Source organism: Rhinolophus hipposideros, assembly GCF_964194185.1.
Source record: "Rhinolophus hipposideros genome assembly, chromosome: 21".
NCBI lineage: Eukaryota > Metazoa > Chordata > Mammalia > Chiroptera > Rhinolophidae > Rhinolophus > Rhinolophus hipposideros.
In genome coordinates, this window is record NC_138067.1 from 34375629 (window position 1) to 34394509 (window position 18881).

General features: G+C 53.4%; 1 long non-coding RNA gene across 2 annotated transcripts; it reads right to left on the bottom strand.

The window, feature by feature from the left end:
• Positions 1-9918: 9918 nt before the first annotated feature.
• LOC308489976 lies at positions 9919-17646 on the bottom strand. Of its 2 annotated transcripts, none has more exons than XR_013992144.1 (7): positions 17397-17646; positions 17085-17209; positions 16862-16944; positions 16288-16436; positions 15974-16053; positions 15662-15780; positions 9919-11810 (listed from the first exon to the last, which is right to left on the bottom strand). It is a non-coding gene; the product is annotated as an uncharacterized lncRNA (long non-coding RNA). The 2 variants fall into 2 exon arrangements; XR_013992145.1 differs by having other exon boundaries at positions 9921-11810; positions 17085-17195; positions 17397-17621.
• Positions 17647-18881: the final 1235 nt, after the last annotated feature.

The following is an 18881-nucleotide window of genomic DNA, read 5'->3' on the forward strand; positions in this document are numbered from 1 at the left end:
CTGAGGGGAGTGCTATCCACCCCACTTTACAAATGGGGGAAACTGAGCTTTGGCAGCAGAGATGACTTGCTCACAGCCAGCGGGATGATGAGTGGAGAATTTAGATCTGTGAGCAGCAAACCTTTCCTGTAAAGGACGCGTGGGAAATACTGTAGGCTCTGCGGGCCATTTAGTTGCTATTGCAACTGTTCGATTGCCATTCGACTGCATAAAACTGGCATGGCTGTGTTCCAATAAAATCTTATTTATGGATTTCATGTCATTCTCATGTGTCACGAAATATTTTTCTGCTTTTTTTCGAACCATTAAAAAACCCATAGAACTCATTTCTAGCTCACAGGCTGTACAAAAACCTGTGACAAACCTAACTCTTGGTGTGGGGCCCCCGGGTGGCTGATCCCTGGTCCAGGATGAGAACTAAATATGCTTTCCCCACCCTGACTGAGACTGGCCTGGTCAGTCCTCCCTTGGGGCCTCCAGCTTAAACATGGTTGTGCTCAACAAATGGACGGAGCAAACAAATGAGTGAGCTAACTAACTTGCTATCTAACCAACTAAACAGTTAACTAAGACCTTATCTCTTGGGTACAGAGTTAGCCCCTTCCCATTTCTGGGCTTCTTTAGACCCCTTATCTGCTGACTTATCTCATTGACCTCTTGCTCGGCCCCCATTGTTCTGACCTCTGCCCAGGCCTCTTGTCAACTCCTTAGGGTCCCGAGGTACTGCTAATAGGCATTCATTACTGCTGGGCTAAGGGTGCAGCCTGGCAATGTGTGGTGTGGCTGTGTGTGGTAGGGAGAGGGCTTCAGGGATGAGAAGAGGTGTCTGGCTGCACTCTATGGATGGGGAAGAATTGTCTGGGGGACACTTCCAGGCAGCAGAATGTCCAAGACAAAGGTTTAAAGGTATGACCTGGCAGAGTGTGGGACCACAGTAAATCCAGGCAAGTAGATATACAAGTTCCTCTCTGTACAGAGCTGGGAGCAGCCAGGGAAGAGCCTGATTCCATCAAGAGCAAAGGGTGTGGGTCCAAATACGGCCCCTAGCCCTGACCCACCCAGCGTGGCCTGCCAGTATGGTACGCGTGAACCCAGAGATTCCCAAGAGGCCCCAACATGCCCTGATAGGCCTACCCCACACCTGACACATGGCCATTCCTCTTTCAGACTCATGCGTTTGGGTTCGGCAGTGCTCTGTCTCAGTCATTTATTCACTCAACAAACACTGGTGGATCACCACCTACCTACGAGACAGGCCCCCTTCAGGTTGAGAATGATAAAGCCATGGTCCTTGCCTAATGGAACTGACAGTCCAGCAGAGAAGACGTATGATGGACAAGCAAGCAAGGCCAAGAACAGGGCCATTTCTAAGAGCGTGACGAACTGGGAGTGCAGCATTGCAGGGTAACATAACTGGAAGCTGCTTCAGGTGGGCCTCCTTGGGGAGGTGGCAGTAGAGCCCAAACCTGAATGAGGAAAAGGGCCAGTCAAGCAAAGACCCAGAGGGAACCACAGTGCAGGAGCAAGCTGTTTGAGGGACCGCTCCAAGAGGGGCAAAGGATGAGCATGGAGGCAGGGAGGGAGGCCATGTCTTGCACGACCTTGCAGGATGCTGTGGGGCAGGCAACAGATAGATTTTAGGGCCAGGGAGGCCCCTGCCACCACATTCCAGGGGCCTGGAATGTGATCAGACTGATGTTTGTAAAGATCCCTGGCTGCTTCTGCTGCTGTGTCCAAGGAGCTGTGGGTGGAAACTACAGGACAAGATGCCTGTCCCCAAATGTGCTGGGAGGGTTGTATGTGGACAGGAATCTGGGTCCTGCCAAGCAGTCAAGGCAGTCAAGGGTCGGGTCTCCCGCGAGAGCAGGCACAGAAGGCTGGGCAGGATGTGGGCGATGGGCAGGCCCCGAGACTACTGCTCTTGGACTGACTCTGGCGTTGGCTTGGCGTGCGGCCGCAGGGGAGCCATGTGTGGGCACGTCCCCGGGCAGCCAGCCTGCCTCTCCAGGGATAGGAGCCACAGGTAGGCTGGCTCGCCTGGGCCCGGCTCTCAGTGCTGTGGCGGTGAGGTGAATTGCAGGATGGCAGGGGCCTCCCTGGCCCTAAAGCAGGAGCAGGGGATAGAGAGCTCCTCCACCCCTGCTAAGCCTTCCTTTGCACATCCAACCACTCCGTACTGCAGGCCCACTGTGTGCCAGACCCAGCGTCCATCCCAGGGTCTGTCTAGCTAGGCATCTACATTTGGTCTGGGGCCACACCTGAGATGGCTGCCCCCGTCTGCAGCAGGGCTACGGGCCCCTGCAGCCCCAGCCAGTCCTGGCTGAGGGATGTCAGATGCTGCCTCCCTCAGTCCTCCCTCCAGTACCCATTTCCCAGTGGGGCCAGGACATCTGGCCCCAAAGACAGAAGCCTGTGTGAGGTTCCAGTACTCAGTCCTGGTCTCAAACTTCCTGGGGGGTGCCGGGAGTAGGTTCCAAGCACCATGTGGCTGGTGGCTGCAAGGGAGGGCAGCAGACAATGTGAAGGCCACTGGGCAAGCAGAGCAGGGGTCTGTGCCCGGTGGGTCTGTCTGTGTGCATGTGTGGGGCATGGCTCATGTAAGCCTGCACTTCGCAGTGGCTCCCAGGGGCAGGAAGGTGTGCACGTGTGACTATGAGTACATGCGTGTGCATGCGTGTACACTGTGACAATGCATGTGTGCTTATGCGTATGTGTGCATGTGTATATGCATACCTGGGTCTGAGTGGGTGCGTATGTGTGACTATGAGTGTGTGAGGAGTGTGTGTGCATGTACCTGTGTGCATATCTGTGTGTGTGTGTATGTGTGTGTGGCCTGTACTCCTGGGCCTGGGGTGGCCCACACCAACTCCCACTGACTCCTTTGGCCGGTTTTCCTGTTGCCCCGCCCTCTTTCTCACTGAGTGTTGACACAGGGAGGGACGGGCAGCCTTCGTTCAGGATTTCCTGGTTGGGCAAAAGTGGTGCCTTGAAAAGGGAACAATTGTATCCTGAAGTGGACACTGAAGGGTCTGGGCTGTGCAGTGCTCTGTGGTGCCCAAGGCCATGAGGCCACATATTGCACGCCTAGGCTGGGTTTCCAGAGGCAGCTTTGCCCCTGAGAGGGCCCATAGGACATGCCCTAAATGCTTTCCCAAAGGCTACCCCTACCAGGGCCACACGGGTTGGAGGCTCTGGGCCTGGATATCCCTTTACAGCCATGGAGGGGAGGCTGGCACAGTGTGTGGGCCCAGGTTCCCCACCAGGCTGGGCCAGGAATCTAGATATCACGTCCCCAACCAGCTTCCCTCAACAGGCCCCATCCCCTAAAGCCTTTTCACTCAATCCAAGAGTGAGTGAAAACACCCAGGCGCTCTGTCATGTGGGAGCCTGTCTGAAGTGCTACCTCTCTTTGGGGGTCCAGAAGCATTGGCCCCACCAGCTACTCCTGAGAAATGCAGAGTCCTGGGCTGTGTAGACCTGCTGAGTCAGCACTTGGGCTTCACCGAGGTCCCTTCCAGGAGCTGCTGTCACTTTCCGACAGGCACGGGGTGACCTTGCATCCTCCCTTATCACCCCCAGAGCCCTGGGGATGCCTGTGTCTTGGGTCAGTCTGAGGGCAAGGCTGCCCAGGGCCAGGAGGCTGAGGGGGTGGGGCTTGGGGAGGTGGGGCTGAATCCAGAGAGGAAGAGCAGCCAGCCTTGCCACCGCTGGGTGCTTCTTTCTCTAACCCGGTGGTGAGGGCGTAATCTGCAGGACAAAGTGGGGATTTGCACCCCAAAGGCTGCTAATAGGGCTACATCTCCTCTGTCAGCACCTGCTCCCCAGAGAGGAAAGAAGCTCTCCCCAGGGCACAGGGAGCCACCTGTCCTGGCTCGTTCAGGGAGGGGTGTGTGTGTGTGTGTGTGTGTGTGTGTGTGTGTGTGTTTAGAGGAGGGGGAAACACAGCCGGTAACATGGAACTCAGCTGTTTCTGAGGAGGATCAACATAGGCAATGGTCCTTGTACGGGTCCCCAGAAAGCCCCCAGTCGAAATCCCACGAGCTCAGGCTTAGGGTTCCTGTCCCTGACAGACACTGCCCCCATGCCTGCGTCCTGCCACCAAATCTGTCCCCTGCCAGAAAAATAGGCTTCACCCTGGTCCCTCGCACCCATTATGAGCCTTCTCCTTCTGAACAAGGACTCCTCTGCCCTCTTTCCATCCTGCCTCCTGTGATGCCACAGAAGCTGGACTGTGGGAGATGAGCAAGAGCCTCTGGCCTCACTTTTGCCCAACTGGGTGCTTTCAGGACCTGGCACAGGCCTGCACTGAGTTGGGGAGGAGGATGTCAGAGTCCTTGGGGGCTGCAGAGAGCTGATGTCTTCTGAGGTTGGGGGAGGGGAGCACTCCAGGGTCCCCCTTGTGCAGGGTGGCAGCAGGGGGTGGTGTCCAGGCTCTGGTCTCCAGCCCACACTACCCCGGACAGCCACAAGCCAGGTGGCCGTTAATAATTAACCCTGGGCCTGGGCCTTGACCTCGTGGGCCTCTGAGTAAACAGGCATTTCTGGTCAAGCGTCCTCAGCCTGCTGGAGCCCGCTGGGCCCCTCATGGCCTCTCCGCCCCTTGACCTCTTCTGGCCTCATGGTCCAGACCTCCCTCCCCCTCCTTAGCTGTGGAGCTGGAGCAGTAGCTAGTGGTCTGGATACCTGGGCCTCTCTGACCGCCACCCTGAGTCAGCCCACCGCCTCTTCCTGCACTGGCTCTTAGTTTCCCCCCACCCTGCTCTGCACTCTCCTAGCCTTTGAGGTGGGTACCTCGTCTTGAACTGGGGTTTGCTGATGGGGTGTCTCAGCCCCAGCCCCAGCATCGCTGGGGCTTGTTGACCCAGCAGCCCCCAGCATAACCTCAAGCCTCAATGCTGCATTTCTGTGTCTGGAGCGGGGGCTCGACGTGATTCTTGTGGACTGCTGTTTGGGACCTGAATCCCAGGTCTGACCGACTGGTCAGACTATTGGGGGCAGGCAACGTGCAGCTTGGGCTGCAGTGGGCGCCCCTGTGTACACAGTCAGGATTGGCTGTCAAAAGTCCTGTGTTCTAGCTCCAGCTCTGCCCTAACTGGCTGTGTGACCCTGGGCGAGTGCCCTGACGCTCTGGGTCTCAGTTTCCCCATCTGTACAATAACAAATGGCACAGAAATGCCAGGGCTTGCTAGCTCCAGGATTCTAGCCCCTCCTACCTGAGACCGAGGACAGGAACAGCACACGTCCCACCTGCCCCAGGTAATCACTCATGGATAAACTCATCTGGGTGGGCCCCTATGTTTCTGGCTGCCCAGCATCCACTTCCACCCTCTAGGGCCACCCTGGTGTCCCTTGGGGAACCAGCCCTGTCCCTTCTCAGACCACACGATTCAGGTAAGGCTGCCCTGGCCCAGGACTCTGGAAGCGGGTCATGTATCCTAGGCTTGGCCAAGGGGTGTCAGCCCTGAGACTTTTGCTGGAAATACTGGGAAAACTATTTACCTTTTCCCTCTGTGGCAAAGCAGGGGAATGTGAGCCTAGAGGCTGTCTTGCTGGGAGCCTGTGGAAGGGGTAAAAGCACAAAGGGAAGCAGAGCCCAGAGATGGACATGCATTTCCACAGCTGAGACCCAGCTGTGCCTGATGCTAACACCACCCTGGGCTTTTCCATTACAGGAGTTGACAAGTTCCTTTTCTGCTCAAATCAGTATGAGTTGGGTTTCTTCTCTGCTTCGCGCAGTCTCATACCTGACCTAGACCATGCAGAGAAAATGCCACAAATGAACAATACCCACAGGTATACACACCGCTAAGCGTCTACACAGAAAATGTGAAAGAACAACCAGGACAACAGAGGGAAGGCTGAGCCAGCCAGGTAGTGATGGGCAGAGAACTGGGTATCTGGGCCCTTGGGAGCTATTGAGTGTTCTGGATCGAGGGGATGATGGGTAAATGAGCGAGGCTGACAGTCTGGAGCTCACTGGCAAGGAAATGAAGGTGAATATCACGCACACACACACTCATGCACACACACTGAGGTCTGCCTGCAACAAACAGTCTGTGGCCCACTCTGTGAACCCTCCGAGTCCCTCTCCACTGCAGAGGCCTGGAGCTGGCTCTGCGTGGGAATGGGTCAGAGGCTTCTGGTTGGTCAGGCCCCCTTCCACCAGGGACTGTGTGGTTCCTGGGAGCCCAAGGACCACCTGGGTGAGTCTGCTGGCTCCGCTCCACCACGGGCTTCTGGAGGTGCAGAGACAGCCCCACTAGGGCTATCCAGGGCCCCCCAGGAGGGTGGCTTCATGGGGCTGGGCTCAGGGAGAGGCCTCGCTCTGGTGCCCAGGCTGCCTCTATGACTCTGGGCAGTCAGGAGTCCTAGAGGCGGAGGGCCTCAGACGCATGGTACACACCACGCATGCAGACATGGTAGACACAGTACACGGATGACACACCCACAGTCATCTTGTGTGAGTCCTGGGGTGAGGAAGGTGGGGGGGCCTCTGTGTAGGCAGGGAGCAGGGGCAATAAACAGGGAACCCCCCTCCAAGACTCCTAGGGTGGGGCCCAGGGCAAGCCTCTTTACCAGCAATGAGACTAGCTGGACGGGGGTCCTCCCCAAGCCACACTTCTGATGCTGTCTCCTCTGTTCCTCTTCCTTTACTTGCCTTGACCCGTTTTAGCCCTTTCCCCATTTCTGACTTCTGGCACCTTTCTCTCTGTATTGCTCTTATTTTCTGTCCCCTAGAGGGGGCACCCAGGAGAGGGACCAAGGCTAGAGCTCAGGCTCAGGCCCCTCAGTCACTCAGCCCAGTTGTCATCTTTATATTGCTCCCTGCCCTGCTTCCTCTCTCTGGCCAAAGCTGTCTTGCCCTTTGCCCTGGAACTGCCAGCACCCCAGAGGGGCCACTGGCCTCACCTCCTCCTCTATCCTCTGCAGCGCCTGCTCCTCCCCCGGAAGCTGGCCAGCAAGTTGGGCTGTGGGGAGGCCACAGAGCCAGGACACGTGTCCTGGCCCCAGGCAGAATCCTCGCCCTAGCCACAGAGCCACACTGGCCAGGCCCAACTCTGTCCCCTGAAATCCCTGGAGACCTGGGCAAGGCTCCTCCACTAGGCAGTTTCGACTTCCATTCACCTCCAGGTTGGGAAACTGACCCCAGCTGGGAGCAAGAGTTCGCTCTGAGGGGCCCCTATGGGGGATCCCAGCAGAACCGAGACCCAGCCAGCAATGAAGAGGGAAGAAGGATCCTGCATCCTGTCATTCCCCTCAGTGGGGCCTCAGGGAAGAGCCTGCCCTGGAAGGGGGTATAAGAAACAGAGACCATTTTACAGCTACGGACCTTGTGAGGGTGGGAGCAGACACAGAGGCTTCCATTGGGGACAAAGGAAGGAGCGCCTTCCAATCTGGGCTGTCACATCCTAGAGGCCCTTATTGTGTGCGTTGCTGCCATCCAGTCTATAGCCTGCTGGTGCCCACCTACAGGAAGCCTTCCTGGGCTGGATCGGAAGTTGGAGGAGCCCAATGCAGTGGCCTTCATCCTCATCAAGCACCTGGACTAAGACTTGTCCCATCACACTTGTTAGGCTGGAAGTTGCCGGGACAGGGCTGGCCCTTCACTCTTGGAAGGACCCCATCTGCTACCTGGCCTGCCTGGGCCTCAGGGCTGGGCTGGACAGTAGGAGCCAGGGGTACATTGGATATGCCCCAACTTTACATCTCAGAATCTAGAGCAAGGCACCAGCTTCTGATCACTGATGGGCTGGTGTTCAAGCAAGGTACCTGGAAAGAAGCCTTTGGCCCCTCACTGGGCCCAGTTGCGATAGCAGATAAGCCTGGGCAGTGTCAGGAGATGCCAGGAGCTGGAGAAAGGGCAGGTAGCAGTAGCGAACAGTGTCTACAGTCGTGTCAGGCTGCCTGGGTTTGCATGTGGTTGAGTGTCTGATGGATGCTTTTCCCTCTTGGTGTCTCAGCTGCTATCTGGAGTGGACCCCACCTAACAGGTTTGTAAGGTAATGTGGGTAAGTGCCCAGCCTACTACCTGGCACACACTTAGACCTCAATCAGTGTAGGTGTTAGTCCTGTTCAGGCCAATAGGCTCAGAGGGCTGGAGAATCCAGGTCATTTCTGCAGACCTGGGCAAGACTTTCCATTGGGCAAAGGGAAACCTCCTGACTAAATCTGTCCCTTCCTGGGCCTCGGCCTCCTCCAGGCACAAATGTGTACTTCTGCATATGGGCATAAATGCACACACACACACACACACACACACACACCTGGCTTTGCTCCCCGGGACCCATCCACCTGCTGGAAAACCAAGAGCTGCCTTTTCAAAATAATGATTAAGAATCAGCATTGATATTCAAATCGAAACTCCCCAAGCCCTCTGTGGGGTACCCAACCCTGCTGGAGCCTGTGGGTAAAAAGCTCTTACCATAGTGGAAAAAGCAGTCTGCCGGAACGGAAATCTTCCTCAATTTAGCTGAATCATTTTCTTGTGGTTAAGGAAGCCCAGGTCACTTCTGGCCTTTCCCCTGATGCCCATGGCCCAGCAGCCTACAGAAACCCCTAACCCACACTCCATCTCTGCCTGCCGCCCAGCTGACCCTCAGGTTTTTTCAGCAGAGACTTTGACAGTAAGATTCCTCCCACCCACCCTACTGCCCACAGCTGCTTCCTGTTCCCAGGTGGGAGTCCAGAGCCCTGAAGAACCAGGGGCACATCACGGAGCAGACCATGGGTTACAGCGGAAAAGTGGACAGACCCATGGCCTGGACAAGGCTAGGGCTGTTGTGGTCTGCATGCCCACAGGTTTATTGTCTTGGGCCCCTGTGGGACTCGCTGCCACCAGGGATGGAGGCTCTGTCTCATCCTTGATCTGAGGAGCCTGAGCCTATGGGCTGAGATGCCTGGCCCGAGCGTGGCAGGTTCCTGCTCAACTGGGGCTCCTAGTTCTATGGAGGCTGGTGCTGGCCACAGGCTGCTGCCCGCCTACCCCCACCCCCGCCCTGGGAAGACGAAAGATGATATGGGCCACCTGAGCACTGTGTGGAGAGCCTTGAATGTACCAAGCTGCAGCGTTGCCTGGCAGGGAGGAGAGGCCAGCTCTGTGGGTCCTCCAGGCATGTCTGTGCCTTGTGCCAGAAACCAGGGATCTCCTAGGATAGGCCTCCACCTGCGCCCGGGGCTTCTGACGCGGGCCTTCTTGGGCTGTCTGGGAGTCAGCAGGAGCCATGAGGCGGCCCACCTGTTTGCACTGGGCTTCCCTCAGTGACATGGTTCATATTCTGTCTGGTAATCTGTGTCCCACCTGAGAACTGGGAGGCTGATACCCACAGCTCAGGATTTGGGGGAAATTAAAGGAATGGCAGAGTCAGAGAAAACCAGGAGGCCAAGCCCTTGGGCATGTGTGGGGTCATTGAAAGCCCTGATGTATTTGGGAGGGTGGGGATCAGAGCCCAGATCAGACCCTTATACTTCAAGTGCAGGGTCCAAGGGCTGGGGGCACGTCCCAGCTGTGTGTCCAAGGTCACCCTGTGGAATTCGCCTTAGCAGAGTGTCAGGGTGGCAGAGCAACCAGCCAGCCATAACCTGCATCCTGAAAGCTATGGAGAGGGACCTGGGCCTGAGAGACTGAGAGGCTGAGTAACTGATGGTGCTGTTGGGGCCCATAGGGGACCCCGAACCAGAAGGATCAAGGCACTGCAGCAGAGGCCAGAGAGGCCCCCTCCCTGGAGGGCTGCTTGGCCCTTCTCAATGTCCAGCAGGCGCCCGCTGACCTGGCCCTGGGGGCTGTGTCACCCAGAGTCATCCCACACCCACTTGGCCTGGGTCTCCCTGAGGCTCTGGCAGCCAGTGTTTGGGAAATTAGGTGAGGGGGGCCTGGGACGAGGGTGAGGAAGGGAACTATTTATGTCTAAAAGTCATCTTGAAATTTTCAACATATTTTTTATTTTTCAAAACAAAAGCTCTACACGTTGGGGGGTGGGTGAACCTAGCTTTGTGGGAAATGAGTCAGACGGCCATAAAATGTGTTTTTCTGAGCTGAGGGGATTATTTTACATCTTGTGGCATGAAGACACTGAGAGGCGGCCTCCTCCTCGTCCCTGGCGGGGCTCCCTGCTCGCCAGCCTGGGCTGCAGGCGTCTCCCTCGTCCCTGCACTGGGACTCTCACCCTCCCAGAGGAGACGAGTGCCCGTGCTGCTTCCCTAGCCTTGCTTCTCACCTCCCAGGCCTCTCCCCTTTCCCTTCCTGACCTCACTCTGTTAGACAAGAGAGAGGCTGTGGAGGCTGGTGGCCTCATGGTGGTTCCTGGCTTCCCCATCTACAATCTGCAAATCTGGGTAAAGTCCAGTGGGCCTCAGGGAGCTTCCTGCTCCTTATTTGATGGACAGGCTGGTGGGGGGAACCACCCTCAGAGCAGCTGACAGGATGCAATGAGAAACTTAAGAAAGCAGCATTGCACGCCGTTGGTGCTCAGTGGAGGCGTTTCCTTCCCTACTGTCCAGCAGCATCTTTGAGTGAGGGGCACGAGGGGCAACCTGCTCCTTTGGAGGCCCTTCCCAAGGCCAAATGGCAAAAGTCTTCTCCAATTCGCACAGTCTCATACCTGCCTACACGGGACAGAACCTGGGGGCTCTGAGGCCTTAGGAGATGAGAGGTCCCTAATCCTTCGTCTCTCCCTATGCAGGTGTTAGGTGGGGACAATGGGGAGGGGCGTGGCCCAGAGCTTCTCTGAAGTCTCTTTCGGGGCTACTGTTCATTGCCATGTGTCTCCCCTGCCACCCTGCCTCCATGGGCTAGAGTCACAGACCCCCACAGGTAACCTCACACCTGTGGGGAGAGACTACTGGTAGCCTGAGGTGAGGTAGAAGTCAGGAATGAATGTGGGGCCCAAATCACATTAAGTGATTCCAGAAACCCATCACCTTCCTCTACTGCAGTCGTGAACTCAGCTTTTCTTTGGAAGCAAAGGATTCACCCTAAATCATCTCCCTCACCATGGGCTCCAATTATCTTGGACAAAGAGCAGGTACAAGGGACGCCAATTGTTTGTCCTACCTCACCATCATTTTCTCTCATTCGCGACATAACACCTGGATTTTCCTCTATTCCATGCAGTGTGGGTGGGGCTGACTCACCCCCCAGACCCACAAAGTATTTGTGTGTGTTTTGGGGGGCTGTTAAGGGCACGACTCAGGATTGGTCAGTTGGAATCCTCTGTGCTCCTGGAGACAGCGGCTGGTTCAGTGATAAGCCGATGGTCCAACAGAATCCAACTCCAGGACTTTTGATGGAACTCTCCAAAAACTGAAGCTTTATTCTGGGTTGCTGGGTATCTGTTTGGAGGCCTTGCATTATTGGGAACTCCTAACAGGAGACTGCAGCCAGCACAAAGGATGGCAAAACCAGGAGATGCAGTGGGAGAGGACACTTGGTAACATAGTCTGACCACTGGATCCAGTCATACCTGAAGACACATTCCATTGTGTTTCATTTTCCTCATTGCACTTGGCTCTACGCGAGAATCACCAGCTCAGAGGTAGAATTTTTGATAAGCTGTGCCAGTGTCATATGCTCTTTCCTGCTTAGGCCACTCACGTTATGTTTCTGCAAGAATTTGTAAGGACCAGCCTGAAGTGAGGGCTCAATCAGAGCAATAAGCACACAGGTTCTCCAGCCACGGAAGCCCGGGTGTGTGGGTGAGATGGGAGTCAGGGGCAACCCACACTGTACACAACTCCCCGCAGAGACCTCCCTCAGGGGTGAGTTTCACAGCAGACTTCATGGGAAGTAGCTCATGATTTTCCAGTTAACAAATCTAGAACAAGAACGAGCAAGATATTCTTTTACTTTCATCTTTCTTTCCGTCCAATGGGCCCCTTAACTGGACAAGGGCACTGAGAGTGGTGGAGAAATGGTTAATTTTGTTAGTTGTTTGTGGGCATTTCTACCACTTGAATGTAAACTCTATGAGGGAGAAGTTCTATGGAAGTGGCTCATTGCTGTGTCCAGGAGACAAAGGGAGCACATGGCACTCAGTAAACATTTGGTGAAGGAAGGAAATGGGCTCGGTTCTGTGACTCCACTGCTCAAAATCCATGCAGTTAAAATATATAAAATCTGCATCTCTTCCTCTGCCCTATAGGTAAGGTAACTGTGTCATATACTGAAGAAGCAGGGACACTTTTTGTGAGTCAAAGGGCATGCAATAAACAATTATACTGTGGGACAGTGGACGTAAACCAGGACTGGCCCAAGCAAACTGGGATGCATAATGACCCCACACCAAGTCCCCACGAAGCTGGTCTCTGCCCCTCCACCCATCTGGCCATGTTGGCCTTTCTTTGGAGCTTTGCTCTGTCTGTTTCTCTGCCTGAAGAAGTCCTTTGAGTGCCTGGATCTTTTTTGTCACCTCGGCTTCCACTGAACACTGCCTCCTCAGGGGCCTTCCCCAGGAAACCTCTGCCACCAGCTTGAATTTCCTTTTCCTCCTTGCACTCAGCTCTGTACCTGAGCCCCCAGCATGGAGGCAGGTGAGGAGTGAGTGGGAGTGAACCCACAAGGTGTGGAAATACAATTCTCAAGCATCTGTCAACCTCTGAGTAGATGTTTGTGTTCCCAGCTTGCATCTCCAAAGTGAAAGTGAAGGGAGGCAAACTTCAGCTCTGGAGGGAGGTGGGGAAGCAAAAGGCAAAGGAGAGGGAGGAAACAGGGCGGGCAGCAAGCAAGCCAAGTCAGGGTTCTTCCTGCCCCTGCATGACGCACAGTACTGGGTACAATGAGTCCACGAGTACCCCCTCCCCCAAGAAATTAGATACACTTTGACCTCAATCACTTGGACCCCTCTTATAGGAAGTGTTTGGAACCTGAGTGTGGATGGGGATTGGAAAACACTCCTCCAGAGAGGCAACCTCAGCAGACACATGCGTGGATTGCATGGCCAGACAGAAGACACCAGATATGTTTATAATTTTCATAATTACCTTTGTTCTCTCTGATACTGGGGCTCTATAAAATTGTCACAGCCGTGGTTGTCATTTGGCTCTGGCTCGCTGCATGCACGCGGGTGTTTGTTTATGGAACGCAGCCGGCTGCAGGCCTTCATGTGGGCTCCGACCCACCCCTTTGGCTGCCACCAGGCACTGGCCCCACTCCAGGATTCCCAGACAGATTTGCTTCTCCAGATTCTTTAGGGCAAAAAACCCTGAGTATTGGTGATCGCTCAGAGTCTTGGCAGAAAACCAGACTCGGCCCTGATGGTTCAGTAAAGGGACGTTAACAAAGGTATTGTCTGTGGGATGTGACCAGGGTTGAGGGAACCAAGAAGGGATCCTCCACAGCAGCAATCATCACCACTGTAGGGCTCTGAGGACGAGGCATGGCATTACTGTTGCCCGAGCCCAGTGAGAACTGTACCCATCGGTGGGCAGAGGACAGACCACCTGACAGGGTCTGTAGTCTTGGAGACATGCACATAGGGCACTAAAGCAGACAGAAAACAGAGAAAAAACACCCGGATCTCTATTTTCTTTACCCTTCCAATCTCCTGCTGGTACCTATGATTGGCCAAACCGAACAGAAAGCCAGAGGCACTGGAGGCCAGTCCCACACAGGCCAGGCTTCCAGGACAGAGAGTAGGAGTGGACTGGATCTGAGTGCAAATAAAGAATAACCAGTGTGGTCAGGTAAGGCATTCTAGGACATTTTGATGGTCAAGCTTGGTGGAAACCCTTCTTCTTATCCCCTAAAATTCTCTTGAATCCATCCATCTCTGGGCTACCAAGGTATTGCCCACTATGATTTATCCCCTACACTTCAGCAGAGTGACGTTAATAAGCAAGTCTGATTTCAGTCCTCTCCAGGCTCCTGTTGCTCTTGGTACATTGACCAAAGTCTAAACCCCTGCTTATGAGAGTGTGATAGTGTGACCTTGCTGACCTCTTGCCTTGCCTCTTGTCCTCCACCCCCACTCTGCTCCACACTCTGGCCACACTGGACACTTTTCAGTAACTAGAATGTCATGCTCCTTCCCACTGCTGAGTTTTATATAAGTAGTTCCCTCTGCCTGGATTCTCTCGATTCAACCCCCAATTACTTATAAATCCTACAGATCCTTCAGGTTTCAGCTTAAAAATCATCCTTAAAAACAACTTCCCTGAGCCCACAAAGCTGGCAAGAGCTCCCTCTCATCAGCCCTGAATTTCCTTCACAGTATGTGTCACAACTGTAATTAACTAATCAATTGAGTAACTCTCTGTTTATTGTCTGTCTCCCTAGAGAGATGGTGATCTCCATAAGAGCCTGTTCTGTCTGTCTGGTTTGTTGTTCTCCCCCAGCATAGTGCCTGGCACACAGTAGGCACTCTACAAACACTTGCTGAGTGACTGAAGGAAGAAATTCCAACTTCTAGTAATGGTAGGCTGGGCCCATCCTTGCACTGAAAACAACTTAAAATGCTAAATACATTTTAAAAACATATTAAAAGCACTAAAGAGTCGGCAGTATAAAAGGGAATTGCCAGGCCAAAATTGAAGGGGAAAAAAAATCCAGTCAGGTAAGCAAGAGCAGAAGCCACTTTTCCCCTGAGGCATTTTCTGATCCCAACAAATTTGAATTTTGTTTTGACAGCATCATGGAATTAAAGAGACAGAACTTAAATCCCAGGGCTAACACAGGTGGGGCCATATAATAAGACCTCATCTCACATTGATGTGGAACTCCAGAGGGTTACACCCTCAGGATAAGGGTAAACCAGAAGTAGATCAGGTCTCCAATGATCTTGCAATCTAAATTCTCATCTCTTGGGTAGGCTAGGGAACCTCAAGCCTTAAAGTTGATTAAGCTGGTCCTGGACTAGACTAGCAGTATTCTTCCATGTTTGGCAGGAGCAAATAAAAATGTTCTATAGTGAAAGGTGACTTTGTCCTAAATCTAAATTTTTTCTTTCAAAAAATTTTTCTAAAACAATGACCAGCACATAGTCAAAACTAAACAGACACACAAAAAAATAAAATACTATGTGTGAAAACTAGGAGAATCAACAAAAAACAGAAATGGACCCTGAAGAATTAAAATTATGGACTATAAAAGAACTGTGCTTATGAATGTTTAAAGAAAAAGGACATGCTTAAAGATGACTGTAGGGAATGGGAATCTATAAAAAGTGACAATGTAGATCTGAAAAAAAAAAAAAAAAGAATCAAGTTGAATCTCTAAAAATGAAAACTACAATAACCAAAATCAAGAACTCAGTGGACGGGTTTAACTGCAGAGTGAACACACCTGAGAAGAGAATTAGGTAATTAGAAAAGAAGTAAAAACAAATTATCACAAATGTAGCCCATAGAGGCAAAAAGAAAATATGGAAGAGATGATATGCTCTCTCCTCTCCCTGAAGAGGAGGAAACTGAAGTAGAGGAAATGTTTTCCGGATTGATGGGTAAGAATTTTCTGGAACCAATGAATGAATGCATGAAGGGCTGCACTGACCCATTTAATGGTTGGTTGTGCTTTGGTGATACAGCTCCACGTTTCAGACAACCCAGAGCTCAAAAAATACTAATGGGAGATTCTGGACCCAGCCTGCTCTTGGCCAAAGGCCATGATGTTGTATAATATCAAGTTCAATGTAGCAAAGGACAAAGAAAAAGGTGGAAAATCAACTCTTGCCTGTCTCTGGCCTCTGCAGTTCACCTTGACTTCTTAGAAACCATTTGGGCAGCCTTGAGACGACAACACCTGCATCCTCCTGTTCTTTCTTCCCTTCCGCAGGCCTTGCTGACCTGTTGCTGGAAGATAGCAGAACACCATTCTCCAGGGTCCCTCCACAGTCAACTGGGGTGTGGTGGGATGGGTGGGTGGGGTGTGAATGACCTCTGTCCCACCCTGATTCAGTACTGACAGGACATCCTCTTTCTACATACTGTGCCCCTTCTCTGCTCTGACCCTGGGACCCTGGTCTCCCTGTGGCTGGGCTCTCACCTGGGCTCTCAGGGGTGCTTGGTGGAGACTTATTGACCAGCTGGCTGATATGGTCCGGTTCAGGCTAGGGTGGGAGGAATCTGAAAGAGGAGGTGATGCTAGAGTATCCCTTTGCTATAGATGAAGAAGGCTTGATGATGCCTGTACTACCTTAGGGTCCTCCAACCTCAACATAGGCCAAGGAGCACAAATGTCTCTACTGTCTAGCCTACCAGCATCACCTACAAACTGGATGGCAAGGATCTAGAAGCTGGACTCCAGAGACAGGAGGGGAATCACCCAACTCTTGGTTCTGCAGCCCGCTGGATCCCAACCTTGAGCTCTCTTGGGCTGGAGAGTGACCTAGCTGGCAGGTGGGTAGTTTGTTTCTGATTCACATTCCCCTCTTGGCTGCCAGATGACCTGGTCCTGGTCCTCTTCAGTGTGACTGGTCCTGGGATCAGGTTCTTGTGGTTGCTGTGTTCTGGAGGGACACCCATTCATCATCTTGCCTCTGGGAATCCTGGCACACCTCTCAGACATGCTCAAACAGAGAGGCTGCCAAACCTGTGCCTGGTCACACAGCAGGTGTGTGGCGAGGCAAGGACACACGCGGTCTCACGCCCCCAGTGGGTGGGAATGCAGGCCCAACCCTGTGCAACCAGCATGGGGCCTGGGCACTGTGAGCAGCTCCTTAGAGAAGACTCATGGAGGCTCCGGTCCCACCCCTACCCTCAGGGATGTGCCAGATTCCCCCAGCCCCAGCAGCAGGCCTTCCCAACCACTGTGCTCTGGGGGTTCTCGTCCCAATGGCTTGTCTCAAGGGGAAAAGCAGAAAGGGATGGCTAACTGCACTTGATTTCTCAGCCTATGATGAGTGAAGATGGAAGGGCATGTGGGCCCCCAAACCTGGCTCTGCACTGTTTCTGACATGGCATTCCAATTTCTGAAATTCTCAGAGATGTTCCAAACAACATGCAGTTGATTTAATTCTAAAAATTAAAAAGCAAAGTAAATTAAGTTGTGGAATGTTGGGTGGAGGCGGGGGAGGGGGAGGGTGTCATGGAATAAAGCCAATAATGAGAGTCTTAGGAAAACGTGTTGATTTGGGGATGGAGAGGGTTCAACTCACCCACGGAATGCAGAGTGCCGGGGCTCAGGGGCTGATCCTGCCCCCACCCTGGTCTTGTCATTGGTCCTGGAAGCCCGGGCCCCATGGGTGGCAGCTGGGCCTCTGGTGAGACTGCATACAACACACTGAGGAGAGGACCCGGGTAGGCTGCTCTCCTTTCTAGTTTGGCTCACACACACCCTGGGCAGCGCTGCCCCACATAATTACATAAAGTGTACATCACTCAAGATGCTCATCTCGCCTCTGACACATTTCGGGCTGGCTGCCATTGTCCCCACCTACCCTGGCTCAGGGGCCAGGCCCATGACTCACATGCCTCCACCTCTCCCAGGCGAGATTGCTCCTCAAATAGAGGTGAACTTGGGAATTGCTCTTGGGAGGACCATTTGCCCCTCTTGGGTCTGAAAGCTCCGCCAGCCTCAGGCTCCGAGTCAGCTCCAAGTTTGTACACACACACACGCACACACACTCACACACACACAGAATGCTCCTGCACCTGTGCCCACACCCACACGGTGCCACTCTCCTCTAGGAGTCACCCACAGCCCACGCCTGCCCTCTCTCCTTTCTGCTGCCCTGCACCAGCCCAGCTGACCTGGCTGGGGAGGAGCCAATGATTTAAAGTCTCTTGGCCCCTCTCAGAACTTGCAGCCTTCCTTTGACAAGTGGCATCCAACTGTTTCCTGTGTTTGAGCAGTGAGGTGGGGGGTGCGCTGAGAGCTGCCTTCCTTCCTTGCCTGAGGGGTTTGCTCATTAACTTGAGTTAGTTACTCTTGAGGTGGCATTCCTGGCAGTGAAAGGAAAAGCAGGGTAGGTTTCCGGAGCAATTTCCCATTGGAGACCCCAGCTCTGGGGAAGCTTGGCCAAGGCCTCCTCCTGCCTGTCTCTGTGGTCCCCCCTTATCCGTGCAGAACCCCAGGAGCTTCCTTGGTTGTGGGAATCCAGTCAGGCGTCCCCACAGGGCATAGGGCAACCTCCTTCCTCACTTCCCAGGCTCATGCTAGGTTTGGCAAATGGGACCCAGCTATTTGGCCAATCACTGAGATGACCCAGTGGGGGACTTCCCCAGCGAGGGGGTGGCAGGGCTAATCTATGTGCTGAGGTTCCAGCTTCCCAAATAGAAAGGTGTTATCGGGGAGGCCGATGGAGTTGGGAAGTGGGGTGTCTCAGGACTTGGAGAAGCTGATACCTCAGTGAGAACGTTTGTCCTCACTGACCAAGAGTCGTCAACCTAGGATTCTGCACTTGTATCTAGGACCGTTTACTGCAATTAGCACTTAGAGCACTCTTGCTGTCTCTGCTGAGAGCAGTTTAGGAGGGTCTGACCTCGCACTCAGCCTTCAAGGTCACTGGCAAGAGGACTCTGCACCCAGGAGGAGCTCATTAAGTGCTTCCTAATCAAATAAAAGGCATCCTGAAAAAAATAATTCTAAGCAACATTAAAATGACTTCAGTAACTTGATTATTCTGGGTACAAGGATTTTTGCCCTGAATTATTCAGATGACTGTCTCCTTCCAGGGGAATTTTCAGGGACCGAGGTGTGGCCTCCTCCTCCCACTCTGCCTCCTGCCCTAACACACATTAGTGGCAATCTGGTTAGCTTGAGCCAAGTGTCTCACAAGCTTTGCCTGTTTACCTTTCACAACAACTCGATGACGATGACGTGTACTGGTTTTGCATACAATTTGCATAAACGGAAATGGAAGCTCCGAGAAATGAAGGGACTCGGTGAGGATCACACAATGAGTTAGAGGCACAGCTAGGAGTCAGCCAGGTGCTGGTGCTACACAGGCCAC